This window comes from Capra hircus, chromosome 3, assembly GCF_001704415.2.
Source record: "Capra hircus breed San Clemente chromosome 3, ASM170441v1, whole genome shotgun sequence".
Lineage (NCBI taxonomy): Eukaryota > Metazoa > Chordata > Mammalia > Artiodactyla > Bovidae > Capra > Capra hircus.
In genome coordinates this window covers 67155989-67173845 of record NC_030810.1, presented here as the reverse complement: position 1 = coordinate 67173845, position 17857 = coordinate 67155989, and the positions used below count along the sequence as shown (strand labels likewise).

The 17857-nt window shown below is 43.3% G+C and overlaps 1 protein-coding gene across 3 annotated transcripts in view; it reads right to left on the bottom strand.

The window, feature by feature from the left end:
• LRRC8D (leucine rich repeat containing 8 family member D) overlaps positions 1 to 17857 on the bottom strand; it is a 131617-nt gene that overhangs the window by 100575 nt on the left and 13185 nt on the right. The window contains exon 1 of one of the 3 annotated variants that reach the window (XM_005678121.3): positions 9761 to 9849. The exons of 1 other annotated variant lie outside the window; for it this stretch is intronic. The gene's annotated coding sequence lies outside the window, so the exon portion shown is untranslated. Of the gene's footprint in view, positions 1 to 4600; positions 4820 to 9760; positions 9850 to 17857 lie in introns of those variants that run through there. One more of the 3 variants, XM_018045730.1, reaches the window with a different exon arrangement.

Genomic DNA, 17857 nt, shown 5'->3' with positions numbered 1-17857 from the left:
GTGCCCCCGCTTCTCAGCTCCTACTCTTATCCATCACTAGGTTTAGACTTCAGAACATCTAGATTTAGACTTTAGAGCCTCTACCTATGAAATACCTGATCGCCAAACCCAATCTCCCATTTTCAGTCTTTACCTGACCTTCCTGTGGCCTTGGTCACACCTGACCGTTTTCCCTACTTAACACATGGGCGATTTGGTAAGCTGCTCAGCCGAGCTTTCAAAATAATTAATCTGTAAAGGGTAATAACAATAATTATTTCAGGGGGTACTATAAGGATTCTCTGACATATGGAAACAACACCAAAAAACCCTGGTGCTTAATATTACTACCATCTGTACTTGTGGATTTTCCTGGTCCTTTTTCCCTCTCCTCTTTTGTCTGCTCAGTCTTTGGTCCTTGCATGGGGATCTCAACTGTATGTGTGGTTAGAACCATCAGCTCCAGTCACTCCCCAACACACATCTCCAGCCCTGACTTCTCTCCGGGGATCTAGGCTTCTCAAGATCAGCTGAATGCCCCAGAGACACCCTAACTTTACTTCAAACTGAACTCACTATTCTCTCTCCAAACTTGCTTCCTTTCTGTTTTCCATCCTGATGAATGACATCTTGAGCCAGTGAATTTTCCCAACCAGAAACACTGAGTTATTTTCTTCTTTTTTCTTACTCTTCTCCCATTTTTCATCAACTTGGCAACCAATTTTTTCTCCTAAATGATTCTCAAATCCATCCTCTCCTTTCCTTTCCCACCATCATTACCTTAGTTCTGGTCCTCATTATTTCTACCTGGACTATTTTAACAGCCGTGGGGCTTCTCTCTGCTTTCTTTTCACACACCTTAGGGCATTGATTTAAGCATTTACTTCACTTTTGATGATTCCACAGTGCTGGTATGCATGATCCTAGACAGGGCTGGACCAAGAATCCGAACCAAGATGCACCTTCTGCTCTCCTCCCCTCTGCACCATGACCTCTCTGTTTCACTCCCATAGACTTGGTGTTCCTCACAAACTGAGCTCTTCTGGGTTCTGAACCTGGGCTTTCTTCTGTTTTTTTTTTTTTTTCCTCCTGTTGAGCCTGGTAAATAATCCTGTCCCTCCAATATTCAGCACCAAAATCACCTCCTGCATGAATTCTTTCCTCCCAAACAAGAAAGAAAAAAAAAAAGAGAGAAAGAAGAAAGAACAAATTACTCCCTCCTTGGTTCCCCCCTCTCTACTATTATTTATCACAATGGACTGCTGTAAAGTGTTTCATATTCTAGGTTCTGATTAATGATTTGTATATCTTTCTGAGGTCAGGCACTGTGTCATACTCCACATTGTAACCTATTTGCAGAGCAGAAATAGAGACACAGATACAGAGAACAGACCTGTGGACACAGGGAGGGCAGGGAGAGGGTGGGACGAACTGAGAGAAGCACTGACATATAAGAAAAGGATCGGCAGCAAGAAGCTGCCGTGTAGCATGCAGCGCAGGGAGCTCAGCTCAGGGCTCTGTGACGACCCAGAGGGCTGGGATGGGGGGTGGGGAGGAGACTCAAGAGGGATAAGGTATGTACACTATGGGTGATTCACACTGTTGCACAGCAGAACACAACACAATGCTGCAAAAGAAATCATGCTCCAATTAAAACATTGAAAAATTAAAAAAAAAAAAATTTACCATGAAGACTGGTATACAGCAGAAACCTTTCCCCATCTATTTGCCATGAAGTGATGGGACCAGATGCCATGATCTTAGTTTTCTGAATGTTGAGCTTTAAGCCAACTTTTTCACTCTCCTCTCTCCTATATACATAAAGCACCTTCAGAAGAGCAGACAAAAGAAAAATACACCTGTCGCCCATTCGTGGACCAGAGGGCCTAGATGAACCACGTCATATACTATCTGAGACCACAGCTTGTCCCCACAATAATTTCTAACTTATTTATAATAAGCCGTGTTATGCACAACATGGTTTCATCCCATGTATACTAAGGAAAAAGTACACTTTACTCTTCAAAGGCATGTAAATACCCACTTATCAAACAAAGCAACCTAGCATTTGGTGTGACATATATAGGAAACTGGAGGAGGAATGAGACCCCATGAACTGGGAACAGAGTGAAGCAAAGTAAACTTGGAGAAAACCTGAGCTGCAACTGGCAGTGTCTTCCCAATAATAAAGGCACATCTATAATTAATGGGCTTTCAAGAGTGTTCAGCCATGTATTATGGCATCACATCTCATAAAACATTCATTCAAAAGCCAGATCGGTAATGCACATCCCAGCTCTATGTGCATGCGCAGGGCACTGAAGAAAAAAGAGGGACTTGGAAGTGAGACCCACTGCCCCACAAAGATGACCAAGCATGAACGGCTGCCATCAGTACTAAACAACAATAATAATAATAAAACTGAAAAGAAATGGAATGTTGGGAATGTTAGGATTAAATTAAATTGTTACTAAATAAATAATGTTCCCAAAAGAGTAAACATATTTCTAGAAAATGTTTGTAGATGTAAAGGTTTACGGTGAAATTGCTAGTCGCTCAGTCCTGTACCAAGTCTTTGCAACCACATGGTCGGTAGCCTGCCAGGCTCCTCTGTCCATGGGATTCTCCAGGCAAGAATACTGGAGTGGGAAGCCATTCCCTTCTCCAGAGGATCCTTCTGACCAAGGGATCAAACCCAGATCTCCTGCACTACAGGCAGATTCTTTACCTTCTGAGCCACCGGGTAATACACATGAGAATACAGGCAAGAAAGACACCTAAAATAATTCAACTACTTTTGAACTTTCAAAGTTATATCAGTTATGCTAATAAGATCAAGTCATAAATGTACATATAACAAGATAAGGCATATTTCAAAGCCCTAGTAATTTAAAAATCAATGACCCAGTAACACACAAATAAGCCACCCGAACAAGATATAGATCTTAGAAAGTGATCCGTATAAATGTACATGTTCATGCTAGAGGTGGCACCAAAAATGTGGAGAAAGAGTGGAGTATTTGGTAAGCAGTGTTGAGGAAACTGACTAGCCCACAATATGAACATATTTTTAAAAATGAATTTACACCTCATATCTTAAGCTCCAAATTATTTAAAAACCCAAGAGTAAACCTATAAAGCTAAAAAAGTGAAAAGATGCCATGTGAGCCCAGAATACAGAAGGGTTTCTTAAATGACTCAAAATGTATAATCACAACTAGTACTAAAAATTATGAGTTCAACTACATTATAATTAAAGATTCTGTAGTTGATGTTAATAAAGGGCACCACAGACAAAGTTATCAGACAAATGACTTACTGGAATAGAAGTATTCACAATATCCACAGCTAACAAGGGATTCATTTCTAGAATCTACAAGGAACGCCACAAGAATTCTTTCAAGGAACTTCTTACAAGAAAAGGGCAAGAGACCCAATTCACAGAAAAGGGAAATTAAATTAAGTAAATGAAGAGATACGCAACCTCACTTATAATCAAAACAAGGCAGAAATGAACCATGGGCCACAATGAACAGCTAATGGATAGCAAATTCAGGAAATTAGTTAATAAAAAAAGGAGTCACATGTAGTACTGGCAGAGATATAAAACTGACAATACTCTGTGCAGTTCATTGTAAAATTAGTACATTTATGTCCTAATACTCCTTGTGGACAATACCGCCTCAAGAAACACTCACCGATAGATTTAATATACTTATGTTCCTTGGGGGGAAAATAGCACATACATATTGCATGGAAGCCAAAAACATTTATAAAAATGTTGACCCTTTCATGTCCCTATTTCTACAGTCTGCATATGTGGTAGGATTTTAATGGAACCTTTGCTAAAAAGGTCAGTCAGTTCACTCACTCAGTTGTGTCCGACTCTTTGCGACCCCATGGACTGCAGCACGTCAGGCCTCCCTGTCCATCACCAGCTCCTGAAGTTTACTCAAACTCATGTCCATTGAGTCAGGGATGCCATCCAATAATCTCATCCTCTGTCATCCCCTTCTCCTCTCGCCTTCAATCTTTCCCAGCATCAGGGTCTTTTCAAATGAGTCAGCTCTTCACATCAGGTGGCCAAAGTATTGGAGTTTCAGTTTCAACATCAGTCCTTCCAATGAACATTCAGGACTGATTTCCTTTAGGATGGACTGGTTGGATCTCCTTGCAGTCCAAGGGACTCTCAAGAGTCTTCTCCAACAGCACAGTTCAAAAGCATCAATTCTTCGGCGCTCAGCTTTCTTTATAGCTAAAACGGTGGGTAAGACTAAATAAAATATTCTCATTTCTCTTCACAGATGAGGAAAAGGACAGAGAAAGAAGCAGATCTAATGTCACAGATGTTTCAGCGTGTGCATGTGTATGTGTGTGACTTGCTCAGTCATGCCTGACTCTTTGCGACCCCATGGACAAACCTGGATCCAAGGCTGGGCCTAAGCTTGTCCATGAGACCTGGTTAAGTTAGTCTCCACTTGCCTCAGTTTCTTTACATAAAAGACATCAGTAATACCCACCCTGCACCACACTAGGATGATTAGAGATAATCCATGTAAAGCATTCAATAAATAGAAAGTGATTTTTTTTTAAACCAGAAAAAAGTACATCATGCACTAACCTTAATAGATTGTGGTGTCCTGCCTAATCCATCTTAGAACACCAAAACCTCGGTAACAGGCGTGAAAACCAGAGAGACAGATTCAATATGAACTTAGATGTCAGCTTTTCCCACTACAGAACAGGGTAAATTATCTCTCTTCTTCCATATACTTATTGAAAACTGTAAAGGTTAAGGTTCAGTTCAGTTGCTCAGTTGTATCTGACTCTGTGACCCCATGAATCGCAGCACGCCAGACCTCCTTGTCCATCACCAACTCCCGGAGTTTACCCAAACTCATGTTCATCGAGTCGGTGATGCCATCCAGCCATCTCATCCTCTGTCATCCCCTTCTCCTCCTGCCCCCAATCCCTCCCAGCATCAAGGTCTTTTCCAATGAGTCAACTCTTCGCATGATGTGGCCAAAGTACTGGAGTTTCAGCTTCAACATCAGTCCTTCCAGTGAACAGCCAGGACTGATCTCCTTTAGGATGGACTGGTTAGATCTCCTCGCAGTCCAAAGGTTAAGGTTAGGAAGTCTCTTTTAGCTCCTGGGAAATGAATATAAGGCTGCTTCTGATGGCAGCTATGACAGTGATGACCCTGGGACTGGTGTCAGAGTCCTGACTCCACAAACACAAGGAAGTCCACTCCAATATTCCTGCTTGGAGCATCCCATGGACAAAGGAGCCTGGCGGGCTACAGTCCATGGAGTTGCAGAGTTAGACGTCAGGAAGCAACTTAGTACGCACGCACACACATGTTGGACAATGTCGGAGAACGCTTAGAAGAACTCTAGCTATCCATGACTGAGTAACTGCAGGACCTCAAAGCTTGACCATGAAAACAATTAACCTGGAAACAAGATCAGATCGAAAGTCAGGATTTTACACATCAGCTCCTGAACGTTCAACAAAGAGGAAAAACTCTACTTGGGAATCTTTATAACCTGATGGCTAACATGCTATATACGTCACCATTTTGGCATTTTCAGCCTGGAGCAGTTGTTTCACTTTGGTCCTCAGGTCCCAACCTATGGTCTCTAGGATCCTGGCAGAGGTCTGTATACTGAACCCTTGTCTCACTCATACATGAACTGCTGCTGCTGCTAAGTCACTTCAGTCGTGTCCAACTCTGTGTGACCCCATAGAACGCACCCCACCAGGCTCCCCCATCCCTGGGATTCTCCAGGCAAGAACACTGGAGTGGGTTGCCATTTCCTTCTCTAATGCATGAAGGTGAAAAGTGAAAGTGAAGTTGCTCAGTCGTGTCCGACTCTTCGCGACCCCATGGACTGCAGCCCACCAGGCTCCTCCATCCATGGGATTTTCCAGGCAAGAGTACTGGAGTGGGGTGCCATCGCCTTTTCTGCATACATGGACTACTATTTTACAAATATGGAAGATGCTGTGGTCATTCTTTATAATACATATCCAGTTAAGTAATACTAAATAGTAACGTTGTCACTAAAAATTAGCAATTATCAGAAATGAGAAGAAAAATCTAAAGAAGCAAAAATCTTTAAAACCTTTCAGTATTAAATAAAAGTGTTATAAGGGTTGAGAACCACTGCTTTAAAGTTTACGATTTCTAACTGAAGACAGTTTGTATTTATAATAGACATGAAGGAAAAAGAGAGAGGGTTTCAAAAAACTGAAAATCCTAATGTACATTTATCTCCATTCCCAGTCCTCTCCTGACCATAAACTTTCCCTTGGCATTTAACATCAAAGGTAGTTACCCTTTCATTCTTAGTTTACAAGCCATTGCAACCGTTCAAAGACAGAAAAGGCACTGCATTGTGTATTAAGAAAATATACATGTATCATTCCATTCCTCCCTTAAAACAGAAAAGATCACTCAGTTTATTTCTTCTCCCCCCTCTTCCAGCTTCTCTTCCTTCTCCTGACATTCTGACACAACTCTACAAAGGGGAAGTTATAGATCACTACAGATACTCAAAATGTTCAAGAGAAAAAAAAGAAATATTTTATCCAGCATTTCCCAGTGAAAATGTACTCCAGATTTTAATTTATATTCTTCTCAGTGTAACATAAAAATCCCAGCTAAAGACAGCCTCAACATTAAACACTGCAAAAATAAGAAAAATAAACATTTCTGTCTAGGGAGTATTATAAAAATATTTAATACATAAGGTGTATATGGATTTGGCCATGTCTTTCTATAATATAAGCTTTTCAGTAACTTATTGTGAACTGGGGATAGGGAGGTTAGAGGGCTATGTAAGGTAGTCATACTGTATGTAGGGTAATGGGGTGTGGAGAGAGTCATATACATTGTTTATTAATTTATCATTTCTTTTCTGGGATGTAAACTGAGTCCTAAGGGTAAACCAGAAGTGTTTTTTTATTCTAAGAAGTTAAAATATGCTAATCTGACCTTTCAAACTAGGACCTGACAAGATATCTATAAATTAAAACCTGCCATTAGAATTATGGCAGCATAAAGCAAGTCACAAAGATGCAAACACAGCTAAATCTAGTCACCAACACAGAGGAAGTGTCAATGTAAAAGATGGAAAAAAACAAAACAATAAAACCTCTTAAACTCTGGGTAGAGAGCAATGGGAAAAGACCTAAAGATTTAGAGAAAGTTAATCTCAAGTCAGTGTTTATCAGCTCTCCTTTAGAAAGGTGAAAGGTCATCTGAATCATCACCGCCACCTCTGCCTTAGGCAGCAACTTTCCAGATTTCAAGGGAGCCAAGCGTTATAAATCGTTAAGACCCCTGTTCAAGTCCCAGCATGTCCATTTACTACTATGACCACTGACAAGTCACATTTTATCAGCCTCAGTTTCTTCTCTCCATGGAATAAATGAATGGAATAAATGAATCCTGTTTCAGACTGTCAAAAGAAAAAATACATTACAAATGAGACAGAGAAAAATGCTCTCTGTAAACAGAAAATAGGGGGCTTCCCTGGTGACTCAGCGGTAAAGAATCCACCTGCCAATGCAAGAGACCTGGGTTTGATTCCTGGGTCAGGAAGATCCTCTGGAGAAGGAAATGGCAACCCACTCCAGTATTCTTGCCTGGGAAATCCCATGGACAGAGGAGCCTGGTGGGCTACGGTCCATAGGGTCACAAGAATCAGATACGACTTACTGACCAACAACAGAAAATAAGAATCTAAAGGCCATGTATTATTATTCCTGGGTTATTATTTAGTTATTATTAAATTCCACTAGAGTGGAAATAAATCCTGTTCCTAAGCAGGGGATAAGTCTGAGAGTTCACAAAGGCTGTTCTATTTTACCTGAAACGGAATGACAGACGCTGAGGAAAGTCCTCAAGTAAATTAATGAACCAGAGGGCCAAGAATATACCTGGGTATAAAAAATAGAGACAAATGGTTGAACAGGTCTTCCCTTTCAAGAGTCTCTCTTAATGACTTGTTTTCACTTTTAATTTCATGATGCATTTGGCAAGAAGAGGCACAAACTCAGACATATGAAAATCAAATTTAAGAAGTCCATATCTATCTAGAAAAAGATAAAATTAATTGCTCAGTGCTCATAGTGTATCTTGGTTACTTAATGCTAACACAGTTATACCAATTACTGATAATATCACAATGCTCAAAGCAGCTGTATTTTAAGAGATTAAAGTTCTGAAGGATTATTGGAATAATGGGATCTTATCATTCAAATTACCTCCATGTTGCTAAAAAGAAAAAGTAAGGGGAAGGGAGGGGAAAGTATAAATTTACCAGGCTGAGAAACTACCAAAGATTTTCCTTTCAAAGCAAAATCAATTATGTAATAAATATGTTTTACTATCAAAAATTCAGCATTGGGGGGGCGGGTATGATGAACATAGAACATCATGAATTTAGGCTCTGCTTCCCGAGGAAGCTCAAGTGCCCAATATGATGAAGGGGCTAAGTGTACACAGTACTGCGATTGTGCATTTTCCCTCCCTGCTACAAAAAGAGACCCCTCTTTGCGGAATCTCCTTTTTCTCCCTCCAGTCATTTGCTTGGATCCCTTCTTCCAAAAGAAAGTGAAAGACGATGTCACTGGCTTAACATCATTCAAACATTTAATTTGAGGCTACAATCTTCCTACCAAACTGACTCTCCTCAACCATCACACCTCCCCTGGTGTCCCTCTGCAAGGCTGGAATTCAACCAGACAGATAAATAAAGGCAGGAAAACAAGGCTGGGCTTTCACTGGGGGAGGGGTGGGGAGAAGTTCATCTGATTTAGTCCCTGGAGAGAGGAGCTGCCAGAGAAATGAAGAAGCAGAAAGTCTGTGCAGAAAACCAACCTTTGCTCTAGCATTTTGTTCTTCACCTCTGCACTTCTGAGATGGAGCAAGACAAGCATGTGAATTGTAATCTACCTAGTGAATTTGAGAAAACTCATTCTCAGTTTTACTCTGATGAAAAACGGCATTTAATGAATAAAGATGTCAGGCTCCTACCTTTAAAAGTACCTCCCTCTCAGTAAGGGAGCCTGGCTAAGAAACCACGACTGGAGTTAACAAACCAGACACCAGACTAAACATCTCACAACTAGCTGCCCCTCATTCTTGGTCACTACCTTTCCGGTGTGTGTGTTTGCATCACCAATTCCCTTAGGTCCTGACAGTCTGGCTCTCCCAGAATGGAAAGCAAAGAGCCTGGACTCCTCTGTTACACCGGCTGAAGAAGTAGGATTTCTGAGTCTGGACACCAGGGCTCTTGCTTCCCTCTCCACCTTACACATCACCCTCAACTCATCCTCTTTCTCCCTTAGGTCCCCAACCCACCCACTCACAATACTGTTTATAACCCCCGGCCCAGGGAACAAAGTGAAGAACAAAGAGCCGCTGCTTCAGGCAGCAGGAGGAAGACAGGCAAGGGAGGAGAGGGCAGCTGAGGACTCAGGAAGCCTCCCAAGCACAGTCAGTCCTGCCTGGAAAGCTCCCGCCTAGAGTGAGTGGGTGAGGAAGCAGGGCAGGTCCCCGGGCGCCGCGTGCTGCCGCGCGTTTACGCCCGTGTCCATTGCACCCCGCCGGCAGCACAGCCACAGAGTTTGGAGAGACCCTCCGAGAAAGCAAGCAGCCAGGGGCGCACAGTGTAGAAAATGCACGCGAGTGAGGCTGCAGCACGGAGCTGCAGATCGGCTGAGTGACAGCCCAGCGCCCAGCCCGCGGGCTCACGACCCAGCCTCGCACCTGGACCAGGCGGCCACCCTGCACCCTCAGGGCGCTCTCCTCTCCGGGGACTGGCTGCTGGCGGGCTCCGAGAGCTGGGACCGGCGCGATGCGGCGGGGGCTTCACTCCTCCATCCTGGGACCCGGCAGCACGTTACAGACGGCCGTGCACTTCCTGTATGAAACACACAGGGGAGAGAAAGAACGAGAGAGATCCGAGCGCCCGCCGAGCGGAGGCAGGGAGGGAGGCAGGCCGGCGGGGAGGGCGGCCGAGGGGGCTGCGGGTTGCATAACCGCTGCCGCCCGCCTCGCACGGTCGGCGGCCCCCAGCACTCTCCTCGGCGGGCGACCCGCCACCCCGGCGGCCCGCGAGGTGGCCGCCCCGCGGCCCGGCCTCCCCCTGCCGGCCGCCTCGCCCGCGGCGCGCTGGTAGCCCTTCCGTTTCCAGCCCCCGCCTGGGTTCCCCTCCCCGCGCTACCTAAGTCAACTCCACGCTGTCCGCCTGCCTGCCTGCCTAGGGGTTCCTCCTTTCCTCTCCTCTCCTTCCCGCCCCAGGGGCGGGAGTGGGGGTTGGGGGTGGAAATCTGACGAGGGGACGGTATAAAGACCAGACAATCCTTACCAGGGAGAGGAAGCTGGATTTTAAAGTTTAAGAGTCACATTCCCGTATATCCATTCCAGCTCAGCAGCCTAAAGAGCTTCAGGATGGGAAAAGACTTGTCTTGCGCCTGGCTGACTCAAACGGGAGAATGTGCCCGCAGCAGACACGAACTGCCAGAAAAAGAAGGAAAAAAAAAAAAAAAGTATTCTGGGTTCCTAGGCTCTCTCTCTACTGAGACCCTTAGCTGCACAGTGTCCTAACGTTTATATATACCAGTTCCACATGAAAGATTATCATATAGTGAAGAATGCATATAGTGCATTCTTCCAAAAAACAAGGATGTCTCTGGGCGTACAAATCCCTAAGCAGTTCCCAAATTCTGCGTTTATGTCCATTTCGTTACCCTCCGACTTAGGTCAACCTCAGGGTCCTGCTAACAAATGGTTTAAGAATCTGCCCTAAGCAGAGTGTGCCAGCGCTAGGAGTGTTCAGTGCCCAGCTTCTCGGCTTGCAAATGAGAACAATTTCATCCCTATCGTGCCTGCCCTTGCCCAAGAATCTATCAGGTTGCCAGGCACTTAAAGCACTGTCTCTGATCAACAGCTTCTTTTATCATCAAGGTGATGGCTTAAATAAAAGTTATTCTCGCTTCAAAACTCAACATGGAGAATAGTATATAATGAATGATTATTCTACATGAAAAGTTCAATTTTGACTGAAGTAGAAAGAAACTGATGGACATTAAGCTCCTGCTCAGTGTTAGCATCTCATTTTAAACTCCCTTAAATCTTAACATTTCCCAATAGATCTGCAAAAGTCCTATTCTCACATTCCCAATTGAGGAAACTGGGTCAGAAAAGTTAAGTATCTATCCCGATGTCTTAGCTAAAAAGTAGTCAAGTGGAGAGGTCTTTTCTAAGTATAAAGTCTGCGCCACTTCCTCTATACTCTAATTCTCAAAACAATCATGAATTCTCAGGGAATAATCAAGCCCAGTGACTATCCATGATCCGTCCCTTTGTCTCCCACTGAGCCTGCAAGTCCATACCATCACTCCGTCACACTAGCTGGGCTCCTTACCCACCTGAATTATATGTACCTTGATAACTCGAGCAGAGGACACCGTGCTCTTTACCATTATCTACCACTGGCTCTGTCAGCCTTTTCAGAATCATTCAGTGGCAAAAGTTCAGAAGGTTATGGGACAGCCACTTATATGCCAAGGTACAAAGTCTGTTCAGTTCAGAACCTAATCTGCTGACTAATATTTGTTCCCTGAATTCTTTTACTCTAACTGGGCTCTTTTAAGAAGGCGGCAAACAAACAAACACACAAACAAAAACCACACCCACACAAAAGGAACGAAACACGCATGGACTCCACTCTTGATGAAATTTGAAATTCTCTCACTTTTCATTTCCTTCTGTTTTAGCACTTAGTTCACACTCACCCATCAATAGCATGCTGCTATTAGCCTCTTGACAAGCCAAGAAAGAGTATGTATTAAAAGGAGATCAAGAATCGTGGCAACAGTGAGACCCCAGACACTTGAGGGGGAGAGTGAGGGAGAAAGTGAGTGCCCTTCCCTGCCACCTTACTCAGCAGCACAGACTCCGGGAACTCTAGAGCGGGTAAGTCAAGGCCAAGGGCAGTTCAAGTGTGCCAGTAGGAGTTGAGCAGAAGCAGATGCATTCCCATCCTTCAGGTCCGCACAGTGGCACGAGGGCTAATACTCAAAAATCTCCTGAGGGCTCTTAGCATCCTCTTAGGGTCCAGCTCTGCCTCTGCTGCTGTCATTTTCCTTCTCGAAGTCCCTTGTTTATCCTGGACCTGTCCACTTTTCATTTCCTTTCACAAACTTAATGCTTCGTCCCAAAGCCCTGCCATTTCTTTCCCACAAAGTACCCGCTGGGAGAGAAGGGGGACAGAGAGCAGTTAACTCAACATTTCTCTCAATTCTCTCTCATTAAAAAAAAAAAAAAAATCATTATTACCATGTTTGGGATACAATTCTATTTTGAAATACTTTTTGGTATCCCTGCCTTCATTGCTGTTACTTATTAATCCAAGAGCCTTGAAGGAAAAACCTCTAAAGAAAAATTAAATTCTTGAGACAAAGCAAAGGAAACATGATCAAGTTAAGCTCTATGGATCCCAAAGTTCATAGTCTGGATAATGCAAGACTCCTAAGATTGCATCTGTTGCCAACGTATATGTATCCAAACCATCACAAGGCCTAAGCATCATATCGCACATTCCCACGGCTCAGCTATTCTCCTGCCCCTTCTGTATTTCATGGAAATTGTTTCTTGCTTGACACTGTTGAGTAGGGAAAAAAATATTAAAATAACAACCTCATAAAAAGAGGGAAAAAATGCTCCTGGGTAGGCACAAATGACACCACAAAAAATATAACTGATTCTGGAAGAATACTGGAGGTTAATTTTTCAAGTCTCCACTCCCTAAGTACCACAATCCATGGATGAATACAGCAAGGGTGTGAAAGCCATTTTTGAAGCTCCAAATTAAGTGACAAGAGACCGCCTTCCTCAGGACTAACAGGTGTGGAGGAGGAGATGATAAGCTCACATCCAAAAATGATGTTCCTTATCTTTCTTCATCTTCAAAGAGAAAGTCCTTACTTTGACGATTAAAAATGTCTGCTATGCGATTTCTCTGTGTGAGGATTCCTGGCCATTATTACAGGATTTTCTGCGAACAAAAAAAGAAACATGACAAGCCATCTGGTTACCTAAGAGACTGCCTCTCTGTAGCAGCAGTCTTCACAGTGGCATCCCTGCCTCTGACTCCACTTCCAGGGTAGCACATGCAACAGGCTCTTCTGGGAAGGAGTTCTTTGGCACTCGCACTCACTTCCCGGCCTCTGCAAGACCAGGACCATGGTTTACAAGAAAGATGTCTTCAGAGCCAACTGGCTGGCTTGATTGGCATTTACCCACAGAGGGTTATTAGCCATTTTCAAGGAACCAGAGTATCATTTCCCGTGGCAAAAATGTAGCAAAAAAAAAAAAAAAGTCTGCCTGCAAGATAGTTTAGGCTCCCTTTTGGGCACAGAGTTCCCTGGTTTTAAGAAAGCTGAGAAGGAAAGCATTACTTAGAATACCTGCAGCCTGACTTGGGAGACCCAGCTGCAAGTCAGAAACACAGGCCAGGATGGCTACAGGCCTGAGCTGGTATGTGTACTTCAACACACACACATTTTGAGCAGAATTAGTACTGTTTACATAGGACCCACAGGTGTACTGCCTCACTGGATTCTCAAAACTGCCTTTGCAGGGAGGACTCATTACCACCGAGTAAAAAGCAGCAGAGCTCATATGTGTTAAGTCATTTTCTCAAAGCAGTAGGTAATGGAGCTAAAATTCACCCTGGGTCTGTTCTTCCTCTTGAGGAGACATGAGTAGGTGCATTTTGGCTGTGGGATTTATTATTCTGTGCTACACATCCTTTCCTCAGAAGACTCTCACTTTTAAAACACAACGTGGAATGTTCTCTCTCAACTACATCCTGTGACTGCATCCCCTTGCCAAGTTTTTTGAAAGTGTAAACTATGAATGTATTCTGCAATGGGCAACTGATTTTTAGCAATATGTCAATATAAATTAGGTTCAATCTGATCTTAGGTTGCAGCTGACAAGTGTTTAATAAAATAATAAAACAGATCCACTGGTCAGTCAAATTGTGATGGACAAAATTTTCATACATTTTTTCCAACTTAGAATGCAAATATATATGTAAAGTGGGTCACAATGACTGATGTATTGTGATTTAGTGAGTATAAATATGAAAGATTAGCAAGGGCCCATGAAGGCTTAGCTTAGATGCAAATACTTGTACATAAGTTAAAGTATTCAAACTGCTCCTGGCACAGACTGTGAGCAGGAACAGCCTTGAGTTATTTACTGACTGTTGACCATGATGTGCATTGTGTAGACTAAACAGTGTCCTGTAAGATATTTTTCTTTGGAAGGCATGTTTTGTCTATTCATCTTTTGTAGTGGGTATTTCTGCCTCCTTATTAAAAAAATTTTTTTTAATTCTCTTTTAAAAAATAATATATTAAAGAATCCAACAACTTAAAATAATTTGTCTTAACAGGTCAAATGAATATAGTACTTATTACTAATAACGTTCTTAAAAGGATTTTAAAAATACCTAAATATCTGCACAATTACACATTGGGAAGTTGCATTAGGTGAGTTGATAGGGAAGAAGTCACACACATCACTGTCCACTGATACATCAATTCTCAACTACCTATTAAAATGGAGCCTTACAAGGTGGCAAAGTTGGACAGCTTCATCTTCATTTCCCTTTCTTTGCCTGTAGTGGCGTGACGAAGGCCAACAGCAGGGAAGAGAAACAAAGTGCCTGGAAAATCCAGAAATGTTATTATAAACTTTTGAAAGATTATTCATCAAGTTTTAAACTAAACCTAGCTAAACAAATTCCGACCACTTTACACGTACTGACTCAATTATTCCTGACAACACCACTTTGAGGCAAGAACTACCATTACCTCCATAGTACAAACCAGGAAACAGACACAGAGCTATTAAATAATTTGCCTAAAGTAATACTACCTAGCAAATACCAGACCATGGGCAGCCTAGCCAGCCAGAGAATCTACCTTTAACCAACACATTTTACTACCAAGGAGACACAATTGGCTTGGACTTGCTTTCTCCAGCATTAAAGTTCATGGGGAATACTCCCATGATAAGGCAGAAGGAGAGAAGTGAAAGGCTCAGAGGTTTCCTTTTCTGCAGCAAGAATGTAACCAGTAGTTATACAGGGTCAGGGATAGAGCACCTGCTACATGTTGCTGAATAAATGAATCCTGGAAAGAAAGGAAAATATATTTGCAGAACAGTAAAGTTGGGAAGATCAGCCCTGGGATTTCTTTGAAAGGAATGATGCTAAAGCTGAAACTCCAGTACTTTGGCCACCTCATGCGGAGAGTTGACTCATTGGAGAAGACTCTGATGCTGGGAGGGATTGAGGGCAGGAGGAGAAGGGGACAACAGAAGATGAGATGGCTGGATGGTATCACTGACTCAATGGACGTGAGTCTGAGTGAACTCCGGGAGCTGGTGATGGACAGGGAGGCCTGGCGTGCTGTGATTCATGAGTCAGACACGACTGAGCGACTGAACTGAACTGAACTGAAAGTTGGGAAGAAGGGCTGCTTCCTTACCTTGACCAGAATCCTGGATTTTAAGGCTCCAGGATTGCCTGCCTCCAACACAACTGAATGAGCAAGGGGAGGGAATGAAGTGCACTCCCCCTGCTTTGATCTTGATGAAGCATTTGATACAGTGTCCCATACAATCAGGATCGCCAAATCAACTGAAACTTCAGTGGCTACAAGATCCACACAGGAGTTAAGCAGGCTGGAAAGAAAAACACCCGATACATCTACCAGTGTGATGAAGAAAAGAACCACAAGGAACAGCATTCAATTTGTATTCAAAAGTAACCTAGGAATTGTCCACACTGTCATAATCAAATTTGCACATACCATTAATTTGGGAGCTGTGAAAAGGGCAAATGAGGGCAAGCTAACTGACTCAGTTAAATTAACAGAGAGGTGAAGAAAAACAAGAAGTTTGATTTTATTTTTGTGCTCCCTTTAATTTTCAGGGAGGGGCTGAGAGTGCCCATTGGGTAGTAACCGCCTCTAGACCTGAAATGCCAAGACTGAACTAAGTAAAGTAAGCAACAGTAAATTGGATATGTTTAAGATTTTAGGGCCTTCCATCTGAACTTCAAAAAGCATGATCCTATTATTGTACAGACCATCAGTAAGGTTCCACGGGAAATGATATTCCTTTCAACAAGAAGACTTTGTTATCAAAACTCAAAGAAATGAAGGGGCTCAGAGGCTGAATTTAGAGGTCAGATGAAAAAGTCAGTAGTGTATGTATAATCTGGCCCTGCTACAAATATGCCGCTCCGGCAGAAGGTCATGAGAATGGTTTGCAAACACACGGCAGAATAAAGAACAGTGGAGAAGGAAGAGGGAAGAGAGCAAAAAACTTGGACTAACATTATTTTTTTAAGCATAAATTATCATTTCTAATTTTTTTAACGTTGAGAAATTGCTTTTCCCTTGGTAGAACTGTTTGCCTTCCTGGTAGATTTAGAAATCAAGAAACGGAAGTTAGGAGAGGTCCAAGACATTTGGCAGGGACGGGGTGGGGGGTGGGGCGGCAAGGCCTAATTCACGCTAGGTCCCAGGAAATGTACAAGTGAGCATCATTTCATTTAACTCCTAAGAGACTGAAGAACTGAACTATTAGCTCTGTAGAAACCATGCCCCACACAGTGGACTCCACAGCTCATGAGAAACTGTTGATGAAGGGACAGTCACCACGGAAATGCTACACAATCCATTTCCTTCGAAATTAAAAAAGAGGTGGAGAAGGGTGGGGTAGGGTAAGGGTGGGGTATCCCTTAACACAAAGGCATAAAGATTAAAGCCATAGTGCATTCTCGACATGGGTGGGAAATTCATGTGAAAATGCTGATATTCTGAGATTATTTAATAGAATAACAAGCAAATGATAAAACCTAAATAGATCTTCTCCAAGGTTTGATTGCTGGCCCCATCCTAAGGTTTAAAAAACAGATTGATGACACATGATAATATGATGACAAACTCACAACTGGCCCCAGAATAGCTAAAGGCTGCTGCTGCTGCTGCTAAGTCACTTGCGATTGTGTCCGACTCTGTACAACCCCATAGGCGGCAGCCCACGAGGCTCCCCTGTCCCTGGGATTCTCCAGGCAAGAACACTGGAGTGGGTTGCCATTTCCTTCTCCAATGAATCAAAGTGAAAAGTGCAAGTGAAGTCGCTCAGTCCTGTCCGACTCCTAGCAACCCCATGAACTGCAGCCCACCAGGCTCCTCTGTCCATGGGATTTTCCAGGCATGAGTACTGGAGTAGGTTGCCATTGCCTTCTCCGAGCTAAAGGCTGCTGCTGCTGCTGCTAAGTCGCTTCAGTCGTGTCCGACCCTGTGCGACCCCATAGACGGGGGCCCACTGTCTCTGGGATTCTCCAGGCAACAACACTGGAGTGGGTTGCCATTTCCTTCTCCAATGCATGAAAGTGAAAAGTGAAAGTGAAGTAGCTCAGTCGTGTTGGACTCTTAGCGACCCCATGGACTGCAGCCTACCAGGCTCCTCCGTCCATGGGATTTTCCAGGCAAGAGTACTGGAGTGGGGTGCCATTGCCTTCTCTGGAGCTAAAGGTAGAGGTGCCTTATCTGACTGCATTCAGAATCACCTGCAGGCTTTTAAATACTATGTCTAGGGCAGGGGGCATTGGCAGTAGCATGGGGTATTCCCATTATCTGTACATTTAAGAAACTCACAAGCGACCCTATATTGCAGTCTGGTTGGGGAACTTTTGCTGCAGACATTCTACTCCCTTCTAGACTCGACCACCAGAACCAGTCACGATAGAGACTAAATGATTTCCTTTCTCAAGAA